General features: G+C 31.2%; 1 long non-coding RNA gene across 1 annotated transcript; it reads left to right on the top strand.

Moving 5' to 3' along the window:
- The first annotated feature begins 268 nt into the window (after positions 1-268).
- LOC119669757 lies at positions 269-7,400 on the top strand. Its single transcript, XR_005251634.1, has 5 exons — positions 269-562; positions 621-667; positions 6,839-6,887; positions 6,968-7,090; positions 7,161-7,400. It is a non-coding gene; the product is annotated as an uncharacterized LOC119669757 (long non-coding RNA).
- Positions 7,401-10,798: the final 3,398 nt, after the last annotated feature.

Here is a 10,798-nt window from a genome sequence, read left to right as displayed (position 1 = left end):
AGAGATATAATGGCCAATTACCTACCTTTATTATTATTTTGGAACGTCGCTTTTTAAGCTTAAATTTAGTAGGCAATTATTTTTGTGTAGATGCTTACATATTCACACGAAAATATATATATTTACTACTAATAGGTACAAATTTTAAAATTTATTACTAAGCAACACTGCTTAAAATAAAATATCTGAATCACATTACATTTGCTTGTCATTTTGACAAGATATACTAAAAACATAGTATATCTAAATTCATTAAAAAAAAGATTTTCATCACTTCACTTCAGTTTCTTTTTTGAAAATTCCATTTTAAGCTGATAGTTTTGATTATATTAAAAAATGTTGCCGGAAACCGAGCGACGTATAAGAAAACTGGTTGATATAGCCGTAAAAATTATGCAATGGGGGTATATGCCCCTGATTGTGTATCTTGGGATAAGAAAGGGCCGGCAAAATGGGGCACCAATTTCTTTATGGGATTTATTTTTTTAAATATATCCCATTCGTTTTAATTATATAATGATATTCCAAATAAAAATATGCAAATGAATATGCCAACAAAAAGGTATGTAAGAATTATATTACTAATTAAAGAAATATGAGCAAAAAATAAAATTTTATAGAATTCCTGTTATCAATACCACCTTCATGCCTTTAACTACCTGCGAGGGTAAGTAGATACCTGGTACCTTTTTTTTGTATTAGCATTAAATATGAAAATACTTAAGCAAATTACTTTCACAAATGCCAATTCTAATCATTTCTGGCTTATTCGTTATTTTATTACATTTTGACATATTATTCGTTGCCTGTCAATTAGAAGTTTTATTGGTGACGTCAGAAAGTGAATGTGTTACAACTTTTAATGTAAATGATATATAAATTAATACTTGACCTTTTTCACAAAAACTTTTACAAAGTTCAACAACAAAAAAAGGAAAAAAAGAAAGAAATTAGAACAAAAATATAATAAAAAATAAATGAACCAAATTTATTAAGTTATTATCAAACATAATCCAATGCTAGAATTATACAAGAAAAAAGTTGGGGATTTCCATTTTGATAATTAAATGGGAAATTATGTGTTATAAGCATTTGTACTTATCATTTGTCTGCCTATTTTATATTTGAACTGCCTTCTAGTATTTGAACTGCCGGTCTATTACGAAATTGTTGTTTCATATATGCTACTATTGGCAACATTCAAATCATATCACACACGGTACAAGAGCAGCAAAACGGATGAGCAAACCTATTGTAATCACTACAAGTAGCTAAGTTCGTTATCAGTCATTGCCATCCAATCCAAGCCAATCCGAACCCATCCCAACGCCACAAATAAACTACGCTGTACTTATGTTATTTATAATTACTATATTACGTTTTAGTAAATTTCTACGAAATTCTAATATTCATTCATACTCATGGAATTGTACAGTTTCCGCTTTGGCTTCGCACATTCGAGCCGCTACTTTATCTATCGCCTATAATCATTACAAACACAAATATTTTGAAATTACAATCGCCATGCAATGTGAACATATTTGCCGCTATTAGACTGTCCATTCACTATTTAGGCACGCTTAAGTCATTCACTAGTTGGTTGCCCGCCGCTGTTGCGACTGCTGCCCCTGCGGCTGACTATCGTCACTCTACAGTTCAATCGCTGTTTCATAATTAAATTTATTAGTACGTTTGATGTGCGTACGAAATTGAAATCAACTTTCATGCAAAAAACCATAAAAATAATATTTTTTTTCAGTATTTACATTTACCGATTTTATTTTTCAAGTATCGGAAATTATGGTTGTGTCACCGGAATGTGTTCTAACATATAAAATTATATATGAAAGTAATGAAAATATAAAAGAAGTATAATAAAGTGATTTTGTTTGACAGAGTATCTTTAGATTCTGTACACTTTATGTATCTCAAGAAGTAGATATATCTCTTATAAATCACAGTAAACTGCACAGTAACTGCAAACTTTATATAGTAATAAAGCGTACTTCTTCAGATATTTCACGTATTTTTTAATTAATGTTATTTTGAACTTAAAGTCAATCGGATCAGTGTTAACAGATAAATGTGTACCGACAACAGCTAGTGACGTCTGATATTTTTTATATTACCTAATATATATTAATCATTCTATGACAAAATATTTATACAGAATCTGACACCCTTCGTCTTAAATCAGTAACGTAGTATTGTATAGAATCCACTGTTATCGGACAGATTTTTTGCAACAGATTTACCCAGTCACCGCAATTTAACTAAAAAATGAACGAAAAAAGAAGGAACATCCTGTTACCTTTGAAAGTTATAGATCTAAGATCTATGATGTGCAAAATTCTTGAATATTATTTCCACAAATCTGGTCTTTTTGGAGAAATTTATTCTCTCAATTGCCTCATAGCACTTGTGTAATATTCGATTACGACTCAATTGAAAATCATAATTCCGAAATTTGTTGACTGGTTTGCATGTTTGACCCGTAAGTCCATATCTCAAAACCAGTTATAATACGGTTTATGAATATTTTGTCAAAATGGATTCATCCTATCAGATCTTTCAGCACAAATCGAAAGAAGACGCAACATAGCCAAATAATCGTTTTAATATTAACGAAAGTGACTGCTTCTGCCAGACTTGAAGAAAGATTTTCAGACAACTTTTTCTTTACTTCAGCAATGTGAAGTTCAGTTGAAGACGTTGATTGTCAAACAAAGCAAGACAGGTCATTCACCACATCTTAAACTATGTTTTACCATATGTGTTATTTAACAGACACTCCTCCATGGCATTTCAATTACTCTAGTATTAATACCAGTCTTCACGATCTCTCAAATAATAAATCTTCTACCTCACCAGAGAAGTTTCAAAAAAAATTGTTTGGAACTTAAAATTTCACTTTCATCATACACCTTACTCTTTACTGATTATTCAAAATCGAACTACTTAAACTCTTTTAAAATTACTTCTTCCGACACCGTCATTAATCAGGAACTCCTTCCACCATTTAGTTTTGTTTTTCTTGCTGAAATTATAGCAATTTCTAACGCCTTAAACTTAGTAAAACATAAAAATGTAAACTATTCCATTTGTTCAGATTCCCTAATTTAATAACCGGAAAAAAAAAAGCAGACTGTGCAGTCAGAAATGCAGTAAGATACCCCCTTCATCAAAATTTTCTGTATAGAAAAATGTGTCCAATCAACACATTTTTTCCAATCATAAAAACAACATTTATATTTACGCAACCGGTGGTATACCTCTCACACGTAAAGGGTATACCACTCCAAATTTATTCGCCTACGTCTCGGGCATAGTCACCTTACACATAAACATCTTTTTCACACTTTACATTTATCCAGATGTCAGTTTTGTAACACAGAGCCTTCTACGTCAATAATTCATATCCTTTTCACTTGTTCTCAAATCATAGACATAATAATTTCTGTTATATCTCGATATCGAAACCCAAAGGGGAATACGTTAGAAAAAGAACAAACTTTTGTAAAATAATTAAGATGTACGATATACAAATATAATAATTCTGTATCATATTTATAATGTCATACTATATTCAGACTGCCAAATTTCCTTAATTGCGTAAAAATAAAATAAAGGTAATTTCGAAAGTGTTTATACTGCACTAAATTAAGGAAATCATATGTTTTTTGTTTACGAATTGAAGGTTCAAAATTAAATGCTCAAAACACCATTTTTATCTAAAAAATTTTAAAACTTGATTATTATAACTATAAAGGATGGCATTCAGTGGTTTTATTAGCTTTAGTGGATCTCAGATTTGTGGATTATTATTTTTCACTGTATTTTAAATTAATAACAGTTATAGTTTTTTCTTTATATTCAAATTTAAAAATTTGCGCAACTTTCAAAATATTTTCCCGGTTTTATTAAAGTCAACCATTTTTCTTAATTTCATTCTAACCTTTAGAGTGAATTTTGTATGAAAAAAACAACTTAATTTAGCTGAAACAGAGACGAAATTAAGCTTTTTGTGAAATTAAGGTGTGTCTAAATATAGTATTATTATTATAATTTACAATCAATGTATAATATAAATTTAGCAGCTTAAGGCCTTATTGCTATAGCTCTATGGTATGCTCTATAATATGCATACTATTACTATACTATGCATATTAAGTATAAATAAATGACTAAAACGATGATAAAGAAAACCATCCATATGTTTTTTTATGGTGTAAAACGTCATTTCTACTACAATATTCTGTACCACTTATACTCATTAAAGAAGATTCATTAATCTTCTAGTACTTTTGAATGAAAGTTTACAAATTTAAATGCTTTATTCGTTTCACATGAAGTATGATTAATTTAATTTTAATTCTCTTCCTTCTCTTACATTCCGATTTTCTTACTTACGTAAATCTTACTTGCGTAAAGTGTCGCAAATGGATTGCGGCAAATACGGAGAGAAGTACACTTCAAAAGTCTTAAAATATGTGTCTAAGAGCTACTGTAGCTAACCGCAGCAAACATATGGTGGGCAACAAAAGATTGATTTGATTGCACGAAATTGGTTGTAGTCCATAACTCACCACCCATGCAATTTGAAGAGTGATCAAATCGACACCAAAGTAAAATGCAATTTGAAAATAAATTTTTCCATAACGGATACTCACGTACACTACGCGTCGCCCACAATGCCCGAATGAAGTTGTAGGCAGCAAAATGACAGTAGTAACGAGAGTAACCGAAAGTGTGTAGGCAACAGATGCAAAAAGAACAGTAATAAACATTGCCACAACTGCAGTGTACGATATAACCAACAACAACGACAAAGCAACAACATTGGTAACAGCAACAGCAACAGTAACAGCAACAATAGTGATACAGTGATACAGTGATAACGACAATGGCAACAGGATGTAAAAAGTTGGTAATGTAAAACCTACGCACGCACACGTTTCCAATAAGCCGCAAAGGCGAAACCATTTACTCGCGCCCCCACATTTACAACCATACACCATACACGCACACACCAACACATTTCACACTCAATGTAGACATACAAAAGAACAGAGGCAATTACATATTTGATGAGGAGCAATGCGATGATGACTATTCTGCATCCTTTTCCCAACTTTCACTGGTGAAACTTAATTTCATTTCCGCCTACAAAACGGAAAAAACAGCAACTTTACACACTTCAGGCAATAAAATGTAACGATGTGAAGGAACTCTACTTGCAGTCATGGCAACATTTATCTCAAATAATTTTTTCTTTTTTTAAAATAGAAGAATAACGTATCTACTGGTTTCATACAGTCATCGTAAATGAGTAAGTCCAGGAAGTTGCTACATTTTTTTGCTTAATTCGAAGTAGGTCCTGAAATGTACCACTGCAGACTGATGAATCATGTAACGTGTATTATGTTTATGTTGAATCTTTTCCGAGTTAGTGCATCTAAGCACTTTTACTCTTTGGTAGCTGAGGGGTGTCTGCAGAGTCCTACACATCTCACTGACTAATTTGAGTATTCCTCATAATCTTCGTAATTACCTATTCAATGACTGACCTAAGATTTGCGTTCCGCCCCGTGCGTTTAGTGATTACCCTGAAATTAGATAGTGCTAAGTACGACAGTCAGTCGGTATAAACATATAAGATACAAACGAGTAAATAAAACAGACAATGAATAAATAATTTCTTCACCACAAAAGATCAACTATGGTCGCGGTGCTTCGCTCCGTTAGCAGCTGGTACCCAGTTTATTTCTATTCTACATAATATCCTTTGTGTTAGCCTTGATGTTGTTGGTGTGGTCCTAGATGCCTAGCATGGCACGATGGCAGGCCTGGTGTGCTCATCAGTTTTGGGGTGATGTGCCTGCAACTAGTTCCAACAGGTGACAACAAACAAAAAAAATCATGCCATTATCTAATCACCTATATAGATTATACCTATCCTATACCTACTAATCCTGGAAGTCGATTTGAGTCTGCCCTCCCTAAACTACCTATGAGTTACAATATGAGTCTAAACTATTTATCGCAACTCCCTTTCTAAACTCAGAGTGTTCAGTTCCAATATTTACAGACACAATAAAATAAACATAAATAAGGTAACATAATCAACACAGTGATCATCGCAGATTAGCATAATCGGTGCTGCCAATTGATTCCAACAGAATAGAAGACACTAGTGTCTTCGAGTGAGGGCCAAAATGTCACTTATAGAACAGAATCAAATTGTTATAGAAACTTTTTATCCTTAGAGGGAGTAAAGACTAGAGGTTTCACTAATTTCCCAATAGAGCAAAAGCACCATTTGATTGAAATGATAACGTGAGTCATCTTTTACAAAACTTTCATATTGATTGCATATGCAAATGATATTAATATTGTTGGCCTGAACATCCCTGCCGTCAATACAGCATTTTTCAACTTAAAAAACGGGGGGAGCGAATAGGTCTTGCTGTTAATGAGAATAAAACAAAAATATAGATATGAGAATAATATGGAAAGTATGTCAACAAATACATTTTGTCAGTGTTTTCATACCAGAATTACTGTTAACAACTAAAGCTCTGAAGTTGCTCTTAAAAAAACAATTAGAAAAATAATAATTTACAGAAATCTTAAGATAAATGATTTGATATAATTTTTTTAATAAAAGGGAATTTATACAAATTGAAGAATCAGTAATGAGGCAATTAATGTATTGGATAAGCTATAGAAACCATTCTTAAGATTTAAATTTTTTTATTATAAATTTTTTTTGAATAATTTTTTTTGCCCTGTATCTTGGTTAATATTGAGAACAGTACTTATTTTTTTTGTTCCTTAGACCTGGATGTCATGACTGAACCTTATATCACGAAGCCAAAAATCACTCTGTATGTGATATGATATATGTTATTATTCTGTTATAAAATTTTATTTAGAATGTTAATAATATTTTTTTTTCTCATTTCAGAACTTCACCTACCACCTAATTGCTGTTAGAAATACTGTAGGGCTCCTATCTCCTACCTACCTCTTCTTCCACCGCAAGAACAACTGTTAACTTGGCTGTTTACATAAACGAGAAAATTGAGTGGTACACAAAGAATCTACTAGAATTAAAAAACATTTTTTTTTAAATTTTTATTTTCTTTTTCATTTTACAGAAATAGATGAAGGAGGACACATTGGTAGAGAAGCAACTCCGTATTTCGACCAGCCTATTTTAAGTGATGATGACGGATGAAGAAGAAAATATGTGGTTCTTTGGCATCTGGCATCTGATGTATCTTTTAACGTCACAGGTTTACGTCACAGGACTCACTCGTGTAAAGAAAATGATAACAGAGAATAATGCAATGAAAAAGCCTAATGAATAAAGTGTGCATATTTGTTTGCTTATATGAGTACCTTTTTTCTCTTCTTCAAAAGTTTTAATATAATATAATAAATCTCACGACATTCTACGTATAAATAGGTCGGTCGAACATTTACGTAATACAGATTGTATTGTTTAAGTAGCATTTAAAATTTAAATATCTGTTAAGGATTGTAAGTGTAGAATATAAAATTTAACAATTTAATTTAACAATTTTAGTAAACTAAGATATTCTAAGTTTTGGCAATTAGTTTATAACAACATATTTTAACAGCATAATATAATTTATTTCTGGCAACGCTGGTGAACTAATACACTTTATTTGTCAAATCACATTTTTTATCAAATAAATTTACTTGTACGAAATAAATAATATTCAATCTAACACAGGCTATTGTAAAGGTCTCCTAACCACCAATCCGCGCACTTTTACATGTCCTTAAAATGTTATTCATTCTTGTTTTTAACGATAGAAATATTTGGAAGATCTTGGTACCGATACTTGTACAACAGAATAAATATTTACCAGCCCATAGTACATGAAGTAATACTGTTTTAGAACTAGCCGATATATTTATAATTTCATATTGAAAATACCTAATGAATATTATCGAGCTTATTTGTCAAGTACTCTTGAATTTTATCAAATGTTACAAATAAGGATTATCAATAGCATAATCAACCTATGATTTTTCTTCCTAAATTCTGCCTTCGAGGTTTTAACGAAAAGCTGTCAAGTATCTATTTAGAAGTTAAAAAAATTTATTTATGGTAATCTAAAAAGTTTTCTTCATACTCGTATTAACTCACAATAATCCTCAATGGATATAGTGGCGTGGTAATATGGTTTCTAATCCTTCAAAATCTAATACTCGTATAAAATTTCTGGCTTTAATAAAATATAGCATTTTATGATTTTACAATAACCTGTATATGAATATAATATATATTTAAACGGATATAATATAATAGCAAAGAGCAAATGTAATCCTATTTTTAATCAATGCATTTGATTTTTAAAATCGAAAGTTTTAACCTTATCTGGTATTGGAAAAAACTAACAGGTCTTTGCTTGATTTATATCCAGCCGGATTAATCCAACCTAACCAAATCTAACAGCTTATAGAACCTCATCACATCCGATTTGGTTGAAATGTTTGTTATGAGCTTCTTTTTTACCCGTATTTCGGCGAAATATGGAGATACGGAGCCATTAGATTTTGAGAATTCACATTTTAAACCAATTTTGAAATGGTCTAAATATATCAAGCTCTATAAATGATAGAGAGCTACAATTTGTTGCATTCTAAGTTAATAAATTGTATACATAAAAAACTTTAATTTTTTACTTTTGAATTAGGTTCATTATAGAATTTAGGATCCTAAATTTTTTGATGTATTTTTTGATGGTCACATTTTTTATTAAATTCTTTTTTTTTTTACTTTTGATTTAGATGCGTTTTAAAATTTTAAATTCCAAATTTTTAGAAGTATTTTCAAGAAATATCTAACAGCATAACTTACATATTTTATTACATTATATGGTATATTGTGTATTTTTTTTTTGACAAAATTCTATTTGCCATCTTTCTAGAACTATTATTACATCATATAACTATATTTTAACTTCATCTCTGGGATTTTTATAATGTTTTTAAAATACATAACTTTATCCAAAAAAAAAAAAATTCATATAAAAACTCACTTCTGAAATTCGTTATAAACTTTTTTTAGTAGAACTAGAAATCATTTTCACACAAAATAAGGCAAATAGGTCATACGCACAGAAATCCCAATTTATTAGACTGACAATCAGATGCTTCGTTTAACCCAGTTTTTCTTTCTGAAGCCCTTATCTCACTTACTTGTGTACATTGATCAGAGCTCACACACTGGGTATTTTTTATATTAAGACCTGTTAAGCATCAAATTATCCTTGTGATAAATTCATGTCCTTCACCAGGTTTTACGTTTTCTTTTGTTTAATATTTTTCGCATTTTACCATAAATGGTAAGCCATAGTTATCCTCAATGTGGCACATGGCATATGCTACACTCTTCGCTCTGCCCTCCTTTTCCCAACTGTCAGTTGTGCAGAAAAGAGAAATTAAAACGACATCGATATGGGTAGGCGACCTAAAACCCAAACCTCCAACTTGATACGAATATGTCCCCCCTTATTTTAACTATCCACAACAACACAACACAATATTGTATTTTTACAATAAAATCGAAAAAGAAAAACTAATTGAAAATTCAATAATTTGCGCCGTAACAGTTTTCAATCTTAGCTCATTTTGTTGTTGCAATTGTCTTTGCTTTTGCACGTGTTGTTGGTGTAGCTGTTGTCATTTAGCTCGTAGTACGTTAGTGACGTAACAGAGTGACGAATTATTGACGATTGTGCAATAATCGGCAGCAGCAACATCATCAACCGCCCTGCACCCGCATGACCGAACCAATACATATATATGTTATGTACATATATAGTATATTTAACACAGAATTCGCTTACTGACGCTCGTGTACTTTGTAGTAACCTAAATTTGCAACGACCGCCCACGTGCTGTTTGCCATGCCGCACATAACAGCCGCAGACCCTGCAACCAGTTATATACGATGCAAAATTGGCTTCTCAGAGTCACTAAGTTCGGTATTTTATTTTAATTTTTTTTTTTTGCTATTTACTATTATTTTGTTGTACGCTTTCCCGACCGACACTCTACCCAAACCAGAAAAATTATTTAAACAGCATCGATTCGGCAAAGTTTGTTCGAGTAAACTCGTTTTTGTCTGCAAAATGGTCTCTGCTTTAAACTATGACGTCATATGTGCGCGCATAGTTACCTCATTGTGTGCAGAGCAGAGCTAAACTTTGGCTACGACAACGACAACAAGAACAACAACAACTACTACTACGACTACGACTACGCCATCGAGTACTTGTACGTAAGTAGTATAGGAAAATAACAACAACAACAGCAACAACAACTGGGTGAGATTACAACGTCGTTAGTTATGACGACATGCATTCTCGCTGAAAACTGGAACAAATTGAACAATTATAAATAAACAGGGTGTAAGCTAAGTATTATTTAAGTATGTTGGTATTAATAACTTTATTTCAGTTACTTTATTTTAGTATGATTTTTTTTTTGGTATATCCCTATATAATTGAAACTTAACGACTTTTTAATAAAAAAGTTTTGAAGAGCACAATTTGGCTTTAGAGTGAAGCTCCATAAAAAACAATGACGTCAGTGATTTCGAGTTTTAAGTGAGAAAATACATAGCTTTTTTGGGTGTTCAAAATGTATCAAAAATAAAAAATTTTTAATATTAATAAAAACTATGCAGTATACAGTAGTAGAAAGATCACAATATTTTTTTTATTTTATGTTTTTGATATATTATATAAATTTAATT

The sequence above is a fragment of the Teleopsis dalmanni genome, chromosome 1, assembly GCF_002237135.1.
Source record: "Teleopsis dalmanni isolate 2A chromosome 1, ASM223713v2, whole genome shotgun sequence".
Classification (NCBI taxonomy): Eukaryota; Metazoa; Arthropoda; class Insecta; order Diptera; family Diopsidae; genus Teleopsis; species Teleopsis dalmanni.
Note: the sequence above shows the minus strand (reverse complement) of the source record. Positions and strands in the feature narration are given on the sequence as shown.